The 16,797-nt window shown below is 32.4% G+C and overlaps 1 protein-coding gene across 1 annotated transcript in view; it reads right to left on the reverse strand.

Annotated features, from left to right (window-relative positions):
• PLAGL1 (PLAG1 like zinc finger 1) overlaps nucleotides 1-16,797 on the reverse strand; it is a 141,129-nt gene that overhangs the window by 97,445 nt on the left and 26,887 nt on the right. The window contains exon 2 of the mRNA XM_051997892.1: nucleotides 9,784-9,897. The gene's annotated coding sequence lies outside the window, so the exon portion shown is untranslated. The remainder of the gene's footprint in view (nucleotides 1-9,783; nucleotides 9,898-16,797) is intronic.

The following is a 16,797-nucleotide window of genomic DNA, read 5'->3' on the forward strand; positions in this document are numbered from 1 at the left end:
GGCCGATCCAAGAGCACTTAATATTTTTCCAATTATTTAAGTCTAACTTTATTTGTGTGGAGACTTTTTTATAATTTTGCTCATATAATTCCTGACTTTCCTTTGGTAGATAGATTCCCAAATATTTTATGGTATCAACAGTTATTCTGAATGGAATTTCTCTTTGTATCTCTTGCTGTTGGGTTTTGTCGGTGATGTATAAAAATGCTGAGGATTTATGGGGATTTATTTTGTAGCCAGCTACTTTGCTAAAATTATGAATTATTTCTAATAGCTTTTTAGTAGAATCTCTGGGGTTCTCTAGCCCCATCATACCATCATACCATCATATCATCTGCAAAGAGTGATAGTTTGGTTTCCTCATTGCCTACTCTAATTCCTTTAATATCTTTCTCGACTCTTATTGCCGAGGCTAGTGTTTCTAATACGATATTAAATAATAATGGTGATAGTGGGCAACCTTGCTTCACTCCAGATCTTACTGGGAAAGGTTCCAGTTTTTCCCCATTGCATATGATGCTTACTGATGGTTTTAGAATCATTTCATTGTTGAAGAAAGCCAAGTCCATCAGAATTGATTATCATAGAATTTTCTTGTTGTCATCATCAGTTCATGTAAGTCTCTCCAGGTCTCTCTGAAATCATCCTGCTGGTCATTTCTTATAGAACAATAATATTCCATAATATTCATATACCATAATTGAATATAAGTTTATTTAAAGATAGAATTTTGCTTCAAGGGGAAGTTTGGGAATAATTAAACTGCAATTTCCAAAAAATAATCCAACCTGTTCTTTTCCGATTTAATCTAGGCCCAATTTTTGTTCATTTGTAGTGTCTTCAAATGGGTATACACAAACACACACATATAAACATGTGTTTGTATATTCTAATGAATGAATTCAATAGATTGCCAATCGAAATGTATGCATTATATGAAAAAGAGATATTCTTCATCCACTTGGTTTTTCTGATGTCTATGATTTCCTATGTAGATTAAGATTAAGGTTAAAACTCTTATACATTTATGGACCATTTCTAAGAGGATCTGTAATGTTCCAAGCCTTGATGCATTTATACAATGTCATCCAGAAACATCTCTAGTGTACCCCCTTTAGACTTATCCTTTACACAAGATCTCCTCTGTTAAAGTAGTAATCATGTTTGGTGAGTGGATTTCTCCTTGTTTAATTTCTTGCCAGATATTAAAGATCAGAAAGTCTAATAATTTTGTTCCTGTCAGCATATCTTTGAAGGAATTTTGAATATTTTAAATATATTTTTGAGAGATACCTTGTTACAAGAGAGACTTTTAAGTGGTATTTTGTTCAACCAAAACAAAGATAAAAAACCCCACCAATAATCACAGTGGAAACATTTTATTTACATCTTTCAGTAAAACTGTGTTTTTTATGCAACACTGCTTATGAAAATCTCTGTTCCCTACCATAATGTGTGTATAGATTATCTCCCCCCCAAAAGGATATATATCATATACATGTACACCATAAAGTTATCATATGTGGCAACAATAATTGAGGTTCTCTCATTTATACTTTTTAAATTAATAAGATTTAATTATTTCCATTTTTTGATTATCTGCCCATCCTTCAGATAGCTTTTGAATCAAGCCTTCAAAATCTTCATAACTGTCACTTCCAGTATGAATCTCCTATATCTCTATTTGGTCTAATCTTGCTGTTTGTTCTTATTTTTGTTTTCTTTTATGTCCTTAAGTAATTCAGGAAGTAAACAGAGAAAGAAGAGAGTTTAAGGCATAGGGAGCAGCCAGTAAAAATACACATATTTGGGCGATGTAGTATCTTACATAAGAAAAAGCAAGGAGGCTAGTGGAACTGAATCAGAGAATACATGAATATGGGGAAAGTGTAGCAGAACAGAAAAGGTTCAGAAAAGGGCTAAGTAATGGAGAGCTTTTAAAGCAAAACAGAGGAATATGTATTTGATCCTAGCGGCCATAGAGAACCATTTGGAGTTTATTGAATTGGGAATGAAATAGTCAGAAATGCATTTAAGAAAGATCACTCTGATAGCTAAGTGGAGTAGAGAGCTTTGAGACCTGGAAATCAACCAACAGGTTACAGCAATAGTCCAGTTGTGAGGTAAATAAATGCCTGTACAAAGGTGGTAGCAGTGTCAGTAGACAAGGGGGCATATATGAGAGAAGAATAAGAAGTCAAGGATGACACCTAATCTGTGAAATTGGATTTCTGGGAAAATAATATAACTTTGACAGTAATGAGGAAAGGAGATAGGAGAGTTTGGAGGAAAAGTTAAAGAATTCAGAGTTGAATATACTGAATTTAAGATGTCAATAGGAAATACTATTTAAGAAATTCAATAGACTAAATGTAGAAGTGAAACTGGAGGTCAAAAAAGAGTTTAAGGATAAGTAAACAGATCTGAGAATTATCTGTCGAGATGATGAATGAATCCATGGAAGTCTATGAGATTATTAAGAGAAACTGTATAAAAGCCCAAGGCTGAGCCTTGAGGGACATCCAGAGTTATCAAGTATAGCCTAAATTAAGATTCAGCAAAAGGAGATTGAGATGGTGTAATCAGAGAGGTAGAAGATGAATCAAGAGAAAAGTTATACTGAAACACAGACAGGAGAATATTATGGAGAAAGTGAACAAGAAGCTGCAGTGAAATCAAGAAAGATGAGAAATAAGAAAAGTTCAAAAGGCACTGTAAGCAATTAACATCAAGATTACAGTATAAAAAATAAAATTTGCTTTATTTTGACAGAAATGTTATAAGAATCATTTGAGAAAATTGTACAACATCAGATCACTATTCAAAATCATTAACAAATGAAAATTTGGCCTAGTTCAGGTGTAATGGTGCAGGCAAGGGGGCTGATAAAAAATCAATCATTATGATTTAAAGTGACTAACAAGATACTCTATCCTCTATACATTTATCAGCTAAAAGTACCTCTATTGAATCAAATAAGCAAGCAAAAAATAAGATAATATATCCTCTATCATGTCCTATGGGGTCTTTGATAAAACAACAAGTCAGTTCAGAATCTAGCATTATTCTTGGTCTCTTCAATCTTGTCTTGACCACAAGAATAACTTTGTGAATTTTGGAGGATCAAAGATTTGGACTGCTTATCAATGCCCTAGCAGTGTCCCAAGAAAAATAATGGCCGGTGACAGTGTCTGCAACTCCTGACAAAGACAAATTAAACAGACTAGGAAAGGCAGTTTTAGGAATCCAGAAAATACCCAACAGAAAAAAATTGCATTATACCTTTTGGGAATTTCATGAAAGTTCCATAAAAGGAAAAGATAATTTTTGAGGAGCCAAGAACTGTGAATTATCTTTTTACTACATGTGCTTTTCTAAGCTTCAGTCTATTTTCTCATGGACTCTATAGGTACATGTTGGAGATTGTAGCTCCCAGGTTTGAGAATGTTTTGTACTACCTTATTAAATACTTGTTTCTAAGGCTAAGTAAATTTGGCAAATTTATGTGGATTGATAATCATTGAAGGAAGTATACTGGTAAGTACTTGTAAGCTATAGCATTAGAATATACATACCTTTTCTCCAACCCCTCAGTAATGGATCACTCTAGAACTCTCAGGAGAGAAGTAGCAGCCACCACCTGAGGACTCCATCTGACAATGCAAGTAAGGCTTAGAAAAATAGCACCAGAACTTCTGCTATACTGGTATCAATGAAATTTTAGAAGGCTACCAATGCAGTTTTCTAGAGAGAAATTATGGAAAGATATGAACAAGGATTACAAAGTACAGATCAATTCTGACCTATCTTAGTGGAAAAAACTGCTATCCAATAATGAGATAACAGATCCATGGATATCTCAAAAAAAAAAAAAAAAAGAAAGAAAGAAAAAGAAAGAAAACCTGAACTAGGAAGGCAGCAGTCACACTAGAGAATAGCCAGATAGTCTGAACTACTTGTTTTTGTAATTAAAGTAATTAAGAGTTGGTATAAGGTAGTATTTAGTGATTTCATGTGATATATTTATTTTGCAAGAGCCTGATACAAAACAAGTTATTTTTAAAAAACACAGAGTTCAGACTCATTGTAATATACCAAAATTATGAAATGGATGAAAAATGGAAGAAAACAATTTTATAAGTTATTTTTATTTCTGTTATTTCTGATTTAAGTGCTAGTTTTTAATGTCACATTTAAAAGAAAAATTTTTAAAGTATGACATCAATTTCTTAGGATTTTTTAAATTCTTGAAGTAGGGATTTGAAGGGAAATGTGAGATCTTAAATGTACTCATTGAAAATATAAGCAGTATTCACTTCCAACAAATATTTGAAAGTTATCATAATTAAATTATCTCTTTAATCTGTACTAATTTACCATACTGTTTTCTTAACATAAATCTTTTAATTCAGAATATATGGGGAATTTAATGTTTTCCTCTTTAAGAAAAAGCTAAAACTTAAAAGAAGTCAAACAATGTAAACTATTCTGAAGTATCTGAATTATTTAAATCTGTAACAATTTTTTTTAAATATTTGTTTCAATAGGCTAAATTTAGAATGGCCTAGCTCAGGCATTCATATGGCTTAATCCAGACAGAAAATTCAAAGCAAGTAAGTGGGTACAAGAAGGTCTATGATAACTTGAATAATCACTATAAAAACAATGGTACAGGATTTTGGTAATAAAACCAAAAAAAATTACTACATATGTTTTTTTCTCTATGGTTTGTTTAATTTATTTAAATGTTTTTAAATATTAACTGTGTATTTACTCAAGTAAAGTATGGCATTGCTCAAAATAATAGGTTGTACAAAGAACAACAATCCCTATTCTCAATGAATTTAGAATCTAAAAGGACAAAAAATTGCCATACAAAAGACATAATGCAAGCCAATATGTGTGATAAATGTTATAGACACAAACTGTCAGAGAAGACTGCAGAGAATGATCATTTATGACTGGGGTAATTAATCAAGACTCAAAAAGGAAATGATATTTGATCTAAGTCTTAAAAGATGGGTATATTGTATTTTTTGTAGCTTAAGTGAGATGGAATTAGCAACAGGGTAATGTGGGCAATAGGAAAATGAAGTATTCCAAATTGGTTGAAACTTGGATTTTTTGCTGAGTAATAAATTTTGCTGAGAATAATGCTGAAAAGGTAGCTTAGCACCACAGTGAGGTAGGCCAAGTTAAAGGAATTGAAGTTTATTTCTAAGAAAAAAGAAGTCACTGGAGATTTCTGAGAAGAGAAGTATTATAATCATAGTGATTTACAATGATTAACAGGGGGATAGACTACAGGATAGAATAGCCTAAGACAGATTCTAGAAGCAAGAATTCAGCATTTTGGATATGAGAAAGCAAAATGTAAACTCTTAATGATGGGAATAGAAAACAAAGGTTAAATAAAAAGATATTTGAAATCCCTTCTTATTTATCTTAAGTGAGAAACCACTTATGTTTCCTGAAAGACACAATTAAGGCTGTTTTCAACTACTGAAATAAGTTTCCAAATTGGTGTGAGAGTGATATGTGTATATCTTGCCATGTTTAAAATATAATATTCATGATGAAATTGTGGAGAAACTAAAATCTTATGGCTTTAAAAAACCTATGAGCTACATGGACATACTTTACCACCATTTACTTTAACCTTTGTTTTTATTCATTTCCAAATGTGTCCTTCTTTTGTCTCTATGTTCATTCAGCATACAAGACTACAAACTCTTCAGAAAAAATTAAGTTTAAGGAGCTGAGATTAGAAGTGAATTTTTATGCCCTGTGCAACTTCCACTAATGTCCCCACTTATATCTCTTCTCAAGAAATGAACACATCCTTCTTTGTGTCCATTCTCTACCAAAATAAGACCTTGTGACTCTATAACCTCATGAATGTAGAGAAAATAAGCTAACTATGAAGGTGAAAGGCATAAGGCAGGTAGAGAAGAGAAAATAATGATTAAGAGGAAAAGAAGTAATGAAAAAAATTAAGGACTCAGGAACTATATACTCTAGAAAGAGTGAAGGGATATCTAATATACTTCAAATATAAAAAGTATATCTTGATTTAAATGATCTCTGTGAAAAATTCACATTTATAAAGAAAATATAGGAATTTGATTTTTCAATCATTCAAGAAAATATCTAATTTCATCAGTGTGGGAAATCTCTAGGCAGAACACAACACCCTTCCCACCATTGGCAGACAATGAGCTAGAGAGAAGAGAGAAGAGGAGAGAAGAAAAGGAGGAAGAACAAGAACAACAAATACAAGAAGGGAGAGGAGGGAAATGAATGTAAAGAAAGAGAAACATATCAACTGATAACCAACTCTGATAAAGAGTATTTCTGAATTTAGTTAAGCTCTTCTTCTGATGATAGACACAATATAGTCTGTAAGAGGTCAGAACTTCAAGTCTTTCAAGGTTGATAGGAAGCCCAAGCTTATTATCTGCTGGCACAGATGTTAAGAACCAAGGGTTGCCTCTAGGCCAAGAAAAGACATCAGGAAACGATATTAGTATAAATGGGAACTAATCATTGACAATTTTAAAAAGTTAATCTCTTTACAAAAGATCTTACAATAAAATTCCTTCAAATAGTATGTAAGAATATAGTTTGATATTATCTCTGTCTGTCTGTCTGTCTCTTTCTCTCTCTCCCTCTCTCCCTTCTTTTCTTCCTCTCTCCCTCTCTTCTTTTCTCCCTCTCTCCCTCTCTCTCTCCTCTCCCCCATCCCATCCAGAGTATCTGCCCACAGTTTTTCAGGAAAAAATTCACTATAAGGGGCAGCTAGGTGGTTTAGTGGATAAAGCACCAGCCCTGAAGTCAAGAAGACCTTAGTTCAAATTTGATCTCAGACACTTCACATTTCCTAGCTGTGTGATGCTGGGTAAGTCACTTAACCCCAATTGCCTCAGCAAAAAGAAAAAAGAAAAAATTCACTGCACAAAGGAGATAAATATGTAAAGGGATTGTCCTCAAAAGATGCTGATCAGCTGTTTTCTAGCAACATAAAAAAACTGTATAGAAAGAAATAAGTATTAAGATAACAGTTATAAGATGACTTTCTGATTACTGGAGTGATGAGATTTTGAAATGAGATGTTGATGAGGGCTTAATTTCACTCCAGAGCTCTTGGTATATATAGGGAGATATTGTCTACTTAGAATAAACTAGGTAAGTTTTCAAAATTTCTTCAGCTCTTTGATTCATAGAATTATGAAATCATAAATTTAGAATTGAAAGTTCTGTGCTTCATGGAATTATAAAATCATAAATCTAGTGCTACAAAGGACTTAAAGTTCAAATAAACCAAAATTTGGTTTATTCTCTCATTTTATAGATTTTAAGGAAAGTTAAATGATTTTCCCAAAGACACCAAAAAAATTGTTAGAGACTTGAACCTAGAATCTAAGATTACACAGCCAGTGCTTTTCCATTGTACTATGCAAGCCTCCTAATAAATGATAGATTAACAATTTTAATAATAGATTAACATTTTAAATAGTAACACACATGTGTAGTCTAAAATTGCAAATGAAATGCAATTTCCAGGTACATTTAATCAACTATGTCAATATTTCAATTTTCCTGCATTGGAAATGACTTATGTTTAAGGCCTCAAATATGAAACTTTAGCCAGAAAATAAGATATTCCAATAAATTAATCTATTCACACATATGTAAACTGAGATATTTCTTAATTTTAAAAATCTCATTGTTACTACAATAAGCTTTTAGTCACATCCATGATTTAGATGGTCTTTGGTCTTCCAGTAGAAAATTATATTAGCAGATTTTAAAAACTTAAGCTATTTACTGAAAATTTAGATGACATGAAATTAATTTTTTCCTCACTTTTTTAACTCTAGTATGGGAAGGTTAAATCTTAGACTTAGTTATTTGGATTTTTTTCTCAATATGATTGTAATTAATAAGATCCCACCTATTCTCACAAGAAAAACTAGACATTTGTTAACTATTTCTACATTACACATCTCCTCTCTGGCACACCTTCTAATTTCACAATTAACATATTCTGTCAAAAAGCAGCAGTTTTATTAAGCACATATACAGAGATGTTACTGAATGGAGAAAGTCACCACTTATCAAACTATACATAAAATTATTTAAGTGAATTTAGACATATGCATAACATTATAAGGGCTGGTTAGAAGTTACAATAATTTACCAAATGATTTCCTTTAAACCAGCTTTTCTGCCAAAAGTACATAGGCAGTCATAATTATAATAATAATAGCTTCTATATAGCACGATTTGTACGTCAAGAATATTATTCAAATTTTATTGCTTTTGATTCTCACAAGAATGATGAAATGTAGGTACTATTATTATCCATATTTTACAGTTGAGGAAACTGAGACACACAGAGGTTAGATCACTTTCTCAAGGTTACATAGTTAGTAAGTGTATGAGACTGCATTTAAAATCATGTCATCCTAACTCAAGGTTCACTGTTCTATCCAATGAACTACTTAGCTGCCCCATCAACACTCAAAAATTATTCAGAGTTGTTGGAGGTGGTTCAGTGATATTAGCAAAGTTAATATGCTTCATACAAGCATTTATGGTTACTCTTCATACATACACATGTCAAATGTAGCATGATATAACAGAGAAATTCTGAACAATGAATCAAAAAATCTGGGTTAGCTCCACTATTCAGGCAAGTAACTTGACTTGAAACTGGTCATCAGTTTCCTCATCTAAATGCTAAGATTAATAATATTCAGACTACCTACCTATTTCATAGAGTTATTCTTGAAAACATAGAGTAAAATGTGTATGAAGTATTTTAAAGCCATTATGTATCACATAAAATTTTATTAATTTGTGTGTGTGTGAGTGTATGCTCATATACTATGGAATATATGAGTAGTTTATTTTATTTAGGATAAAAAGGGGCAAAATGTAAATTTTTTCATGAAAATTTAAATTAGCATTACAAATTGCATTTCAAAAGATTTGTTAAAAATGTTTACTTATTTTCTACTGAGCTAAGAAGAGATGATAGCATCCAATTGATTCATAGCAGAAAAGGAATTAAGAATTCTGCAATCTTTTTATATTGTTAGCATTCTATGAACACATATTAGAAAACTTCAAGTTCTAGCCCTGCCAATAACAACCCAATTATGCAACTATAAGTAATTTTACCTTTCTCAGCCTCAATTTCCCAATCTGTAAAATAGGTATAATAATATTTATTCTATCTAGTCCATAAAATTGTTGTAATATAAGAATTTTATATGATGTAAAGTACTTTTTTCATATGGTCTGGCATTTTTATATTAACTAAGGTGTCCAGATTCTTCTGCATCTAAGACAGATAGATGGATGGATACAGAGATAGACCAACCTACATCTCAATTAGTCTCAGGAGAATATGCTACACCTAACTAAATACATATTCTCTAAATAATCCTCTTCTCACATACACCTTAAAGCAGATGCATATGATTATGATTACATACATACACACACACACACACACACACACACACACACAGAGAGAGAGAGAGAAAGAGAGAGAGAGAGAGAGAGAGAGAAATACATACTATACAAAACACATTTCTCACTATTAGCAGAAGTTACAATGCTTGAAAATTATTAGTGGAATGGCTAGTGTTCTTTTTTTAATCCCAGAAAGCCCAAGGTTTTTGAGATGGCATATATGAATTAAATAGAGAAAAAGAAAGCTCCTGGCAAAAATTCAAGTTCTTATATTACAGGAGGGGAATTTCTACACCTTACCTTGAAGTTCTTGAGAAAAGGTTCCATTTTTTGATTCTCATTCTACGGCATGACTGTCTTGTGGCTTAAAACACATCAATCACTGCAGGACGAACTCACAAATCCAGTTTCTCCCTAAAGTATATAAGAATAGGAGTTTAAGAGAGCAATCTGAACTTGAATTAAAATCTATGATCTCATTTTTTAACATAAAATTAATTTCCTAGATTCCAAATCTTATTAGTTTACATAGTTGAAATTCCTATATCTAATTCTGATGAATTATAGAACTGTTTTGGCTTTTTGGTATATCATATTCGCAAGCATTAATTTGCTCCAAAATGGATTATATTTCCTCCTTCCCCCAAATGTATTATTGTTTTTAGTCAGAGCAATTGAACCTGGGTAGTCATAGAGGATCCAAGCCAGCAGTAAAAGTCGATGAAGGCCAGTATCTTACATAAGCACCATGGATAGCTCCCTCATCAGACTGATATAAATGAGGCCTTTCTCTCCAGACAGGCAATTCCAGTGTAGTAAGCAGTGTAATTAACCAGTGCTACCTCCAAGCAGATTCTTCTACATTTAAAAAAAAAAAAGCCTATTAAAACATATCTAGCTGCCTTGTTCTATGCAAAGGAAAGGATGCAGAATTATAGGCTATGTCCTTATCCACCCAAAATCCTTCAAACATAGAGCAATTATGAGTAATGCCATGTCTCATCTGCCTTGAATGGTCTTCTCAATTCCACTCTCTATTCTATAAAAGCCAATCAACAGAAAAGAAAAATAAAATAGAAAGATGACTAGTTTGTAAAAAAGGAGATTTCTCAAACACAGTATTTCATGAATCTATGCTGAGTATTTTTAGGAGCTGTGTGAGCTAGATATGTTTAGCCATAAGGCTTTTAAAGAAGCTGAAGAAGGGACCCCACAGAAGAAAAATACAGTAGGGAAAGAAATCAATTCACATATTTCCCTCTGAAATTGAATCTTATGCACTTGATGTCTTAACTGATTCTGATTATCTTGTTACTCCTCTATTACTTCCTTAGTATTTCAGCCAGTTTATGAAGCTTCATTTCAATAAGCTAAAAGATCCACAGTGAAAGGAAGCAGTAACATCTAAGAGCTATGGAAACTAAGTCAAAATGAGGATATAGGGGAATGGGAATTAGGACAAAAGAGACTTACAGGTTAGGCACAATTTATATAATAAGATTTGGATGTGGATAAATCCAGAATTACTGCTTTAGATCTCCATGCTATTATGCACAAAGGAAAGTAAAATCTAAGGTGGGTTTATTAACATCTATTAATTGAATTAGCAGATTTTTTCATCAAAAAAGATCATTTTCTGCTAAAACTTTAAAACTAAAAAAAGTTTATATATGTCCTAATGGGGTAAAAGTACTTAAGAAGCAAAGGAATAAGTGGCAAGAGCAGCCATGTGAGCAATCTGGTGTTCAGGAATTATTTCTAATGACAGTATGAGCCTGGAGGTCATGAAATGAGAAACAGGTACTAGACATACCAAAGTGTTCAAATCAACGAAGAAGATACAGGAGGAAACAAAATATGAACAAGGTTGATCAGTGCTGTATGCTGAAATTAAATCACAAAGGAAGATGTTTGGAGTAAGGTTATACTTTATGACCTTAGAGGTCAGAGAATCATAGAATTTCAGATTTAGAAAAGAGCTTTAGTGGTGATCTAGTCTTGAAGAAAAATCCCTTTTACATCATTTCTGACAAGTCATCATCCAGTCTCTACCTGAAACTTTAAATGAGGAATATCAATCACTTTTACCACCTCTAAGCAGAAATTTATTCTTTTAGATAGTTTGAATTGTTTTAAAAAATTTTTTTCTTTACATCAAGCTTAAATTTTTCATACACAACCATTGTAAAATTTTCCCTCTAAGACCAAGCAGAATAATGTGAATTCCTCTTGAAAATTATAATTCTTCAAATATATGAAAACAACATTCATGTTTTCTAAAATATTCTCTTTTCTAAGCTGTATATCTCCTGGAGGTTATGTTCTTTCTAACTCTAAGTCTACGGATTTGACAAAAACTAGAGCTTGAGAAACCTGGACTGAAATTAAAGGGAAGGTGGACTGACTATATAAGGCATAGCTGCTACAACAAATCCTGTATGTTAAACTAATGCAGACAAGATTAGAAGAGAAACAATAAACTGGGAAAATATTTTTATAGTCAAAGGTTCTGATAAAGGCCTCATTTCCAAAATATATAGAGAACTGACTCTAATTTATAAGAAATCAAGCCATTCTCCAATTGATAAATGGTCAAAGGATATGAACAGACAATTCTCAGACGAAGAAATTAAAACTATTTATAGACATATGAAAATATGTTCCAAATCATTATTAATCAGAGAAATGCAAATTAAGACAACTCTGAGATACCATTACACACCTGTCAGATTGGCTATAATGACAGGGAAAGATAATGCGGAATGTTGGAAGGGACGTGGGAAAACAGGGACACTGATACATTGTTGGTGGAATTGTGAACACATCCAGCCATTCTGGAGAGCAATTTGGAACTATGCTCAAAAAGTTATCAAACTGTGCATACCCTTTGATCCAGCAGTGTTTCTACTGAGCTTATACCCCAAAGAGATACTAAAGAAGGGAAAGGGACCTGTGTGTGCCAAAATGTTTGTGGCAGCCCTGTTTGTAGTGGCTAGAAGCTGGAAAATGAATGGATGCCCATCAATTGGAGAATGGTTGAATAAATTGTGGTATATGAATGTTATGGAATATTATTGTTCTGTAAGGAATGACCAGCAGGATGAACACAGAGAGGACTGGCAAGACTTACATGAACTGATGCTAAGTGAAATGAGCAGAACCAGGAGATCATTATATACCTCAACAACGATACTGTATGAGGATGTATTCCGATGGAAGTGGATCTCTTCCATAAAGAGATCTAATTCAGTTTCAATTGATAAATGATGGACAGAAGCAGCTACACCCAAAGAAAGAACACTGGGAAATGAATATAAACAGCTTGCATTTTTGTTTTTCTTCCCGGGTTATTTATATCTTCTGAATCCAATTCTCCCTGTGCAACAAGAGAACTGTTCGGTTCTGCACACATATATTGTATCTAGGATATACTATAACCTATTTAACATGTATAGGACTGCTTGCCATCTGGGGGAGGGGGTGGAGAGAAGGAGGGGAAAAATCAGAACAGAAGTGAGTGCAAGGGATAATGTTGTAAAAAATTACCCTGGCATGGGTTCTGTTAATAAAAAGTTATTTAAAAAAAAAAAACAAATTCTGTATCTTAAAGTAGCCATTAAGGTTTCTTAGAAATAACCATATTCTTAGGTGTTATTTTATTGCTTTAGGGTCAAATTTTTACCAAAAGAAACATTCCAATTTTATAATGAAGAAAAATAACAGTGATCACAAATTGCACTTTGAGGTTTATAAAGCACTTTACATATATATTTCATTTTTTCCTCACAACAAACCTTTGAGGTAAGTGCTATTATTCTCTTTTTCATAAGAAAATTAAGCCTGAGCGAGGGTTAAAATTTAGGTTTAAGATTAGACTTATATACACTGATACACTGAAGGTCACAAGATAGTTATTTAAAGTCAGGTTTTAACCTCAGGGCTTCCTGACTCCAAGTCTAGCATTCTATCCACAACACCTAGCTACTCCATCAGTATAAAGTAAAGATATGTAATTTACAAAAATATTTTTCAGCAACATAGCTTTTGTCTACCTCCAAAAATTTTTCATTCTCATTTCTGGTAATATCAAATTAACTGTTTTGCAAACACAGTGGAGGATTCTTTTATCATAATTGCTAAAAACTGAAATAAAATTGTAAAAATCAAGAAAAATGTAAATGATCACCAAATAAATCTAAATGGTCATCTAATAAAAGCTGAATTTTTTATAAGTAAGGAGATACCCTACTACCTACATTTTTACTGATTTCTGTAAGTATATATATTTTTCTAAATCTCAAAATGACTCACAAATACTGGGTTTTTTCCCCCACTGAGACAATCATCTAACTAATTAACCTTATTAGCCAAACATGATAGAATATGGGAGAGGGAAGCATTGACAAAAATGATGAAGGAGAGGAAGAAGGAGAAAGAAAGGGAGAGGGAGGAGAGTGGGGAAAGAGAGAGAAGAGGGAAAGAAGAGGAGATAGAGAGAAAGGAGGGACCAGAGAAGGGGGAGAAGGAAAGGGAAATCATTCTTCCTATTTTTTTTAGGATTAATGTAAGGTGAAAGATGACACCAGTGGCTTTCAAGATAGGCAGAAGTTACTAGAAAGAATGGCTTCCTGAAGTCCTGCAAAGTTCTAATGTTAAGAAATAGCTTCTAAACCATAAATGGATAATCTACAATAAATACCATCAATATATAAATAATTGGAAGTTGATTATTCTTGTAATGACAATTTATAAATTCAAAGCCACTCACAGTTTAAAGAAACTTTTAATTATTTTAAAAATAAAACTGTACTCAGAAATACAGTTTCACTTAAAATACAATGATCTACTGCAGACACAAAATATCTCATATTCAAAATTTATAGACTCAGATGGCAAAGAAACCCAATTTAACAAGTAGCAGAAGGAAAGAGCCTTGAAAATCAATGCTAATCATGACCTTTCAAAAGAGATATCTACTCACTTATTTCCTGTTTTAAATTCACATAGTCTGATAGCATCATTTGCTATTCAAAATTTTGAGAACAACTTCTTACTCTAATTCTGGGTAATTCCAATACTATGATTCTGTACTTTTAAAGTACTTTAAGATGAAGGTGAATGCTTTCTGACACATCCAAAGCTACATGATTTTTATCTATAATCTTTCAATTCTTCTTTTTAGTGCTTGCTCATTAAGTTTCTATTTTTATTTGAAAGGATTGGGGAGGGTAGGGAGAATGACTTTTGTTTTTCTTTCTCCTTCAGAGCATTTTAAAATAGCCTTTATCTTCCTCTTCTACTTTGCTCATATTTTCCTGTACTCCCTCTTATCCAAACCATTTTTAAAAACTTATTTCCTTTTCTCTCTTTTGCATTATTATGTTTTGTTCTGCTTTATTCTATGCTCTTTTCTACCATACAAAAAATGCTTATCATATTTCTCTTATAGCTGAGTGATAATTTTGGAAAGTAGGAACGTTCAAGACAATATTTTTATCTTTCTGAGAACAGAAAATAATGACTTCTGATGATCTTACTTCAAGCCTTGAGAACCAAATATATAGCAATCAATATAAATCCAATCTCTGATTATTACAATTGATTTAGTACATTAAAAATAGGTTACAACCAAAATACTCTTTAAGTGCCATAATGATGAGACAGGGGTTTAAGAAGAGTTAGGTGATATGTAGACTGCCTCAGCTCACACATTCATTAAGAACCAAGAAGCAATTACTACTAGACTGATTGTTTTCTAAGATTTCACAAAACACAGTAGATAGAGCACCACCCCTGAAGTCAGGAAGACCTGAGTTCAAATTTGATCTCAGATACTTAACACTTCCTAACTATGTGACCTTGGGCCAATCACTTACCCCCAATTGTCTCAGAAAAAAAAAAAGATTTCACAAAACATTTCACTAATTACTCTCTTCACCTACACATCAAAATTCCTGATGAAAATTTTCAAGAGTTGTTGCAGCTTTAAACACTCCAAAACATCCCTATTGGATGTTTAATCTTCTGCTGATGAATCTATATAAGTTAGTTATGCTGATCTTTAGATATTGTCAGATCAACATCTATAGCATTTACATCTTACTAAGACCTACAAGATTTAGCATCAAGGCAAGGAGTTAGTATGGTTTGGTCTGAAGGAGATTCACCATAGTAAAAATAAACAAACAAATAAACCAACAACAAAAAAACCCCACTACCACCACCACCACAACAAAAATTGTCCAACAAAATTACTTGGTTAGATGTAAACAAAACAAAGAAAAAAAAATCCAAACATCTGAATATGTATACAGTATTTTTAAGTAAAAAAAAATCCCAATAAAATCCTTTTTGCTCAGTGACACATAAAACAAATATAAATTGTCTAAGGAGAGAAGGACAGGGAGAGAATAGTTCTTTCAAATATCCTTTTCTCAAGCAAGTTTAAAGGATCACATTCCATATGTTCCTATAGAGGGGTTGTACACAGGCTAAAGTATGACTAACAAACACTGGGGTTAATTTCTCTCCAAAAAAACATCAAACAAGGAATATTAAGTGGAAATGTCACTCAAACTTTTGTTTTTGGTCAAAAGGATCAAGGTAGCTTAACAGAAACAAAGATTTTCCTTTGAAGCCTTCCAAAAATATTTAAACTAAAACCTAATAAAAAATAAATATTTGAGGTCTAAAACACAAATTTAATAATTGCTTTATCATATTTCTTTACAGGTCAATTTTTCTTTTTTTTCTTTATTTCCCAAAAGCACAGAATTTTTTCATTTTTTCAATATCAAAGGATATATTCCTTTTTTCCCCACTCTATCTTTTCCCATCTACTATCTCCTCCCAAATCACCCATTAATAATCTAAGACTCTTCTATTAGGGGCAGAGATGGGGGAAGGAAAATGAGAGAAAAGGGGTAAAGAAAGTTGCCACAGGTAATTTTTGCCAGATTAATTAGTGATATGCAATACAATTATTCCTGTAGACACCACCAACAGAAGGCTACACTAGAAATCAGACAGGTGACTTCAAACAAATCACCACAAGTCTCCAGACAACAATTACCTCATATGTAAAAATAGGAATAGGCAGATGGCTGAACTAGATAATCACTTAAGTATCTTTTGGCTCTAAGATTTAAACTTCTAGAAGTAAGTATTGGAATTACAGAAAAGGTGCAACTATAACACTTCCCAAAATTTTTGTTTTAACAAAATAAAATAAAAAAGCATGACAGAGGCAGACTATCACTTTTTAATTTCTTCAAAGAATGTTACAATTACTGTAGCATGAAAGTTTAAATTTCA

Source organism: Antechinus flavipes, chromosome 4, assembly GCF_016432865.1.
Source record: "Antechinus flavipes isolate AdamAnt ecotype Samford, QLD, Australia chromosome 4, AdamAnt_v2, whole genome shotgun sequence".
In the NCBI taxonomy this organism is placed as follows: domain Eukaryota; kingdom Metazoa; phylum Chordata; class Mammalia; order Dasyuromorphia; family Dasyuridae; genus Antechinus; species Antechinus flavipes.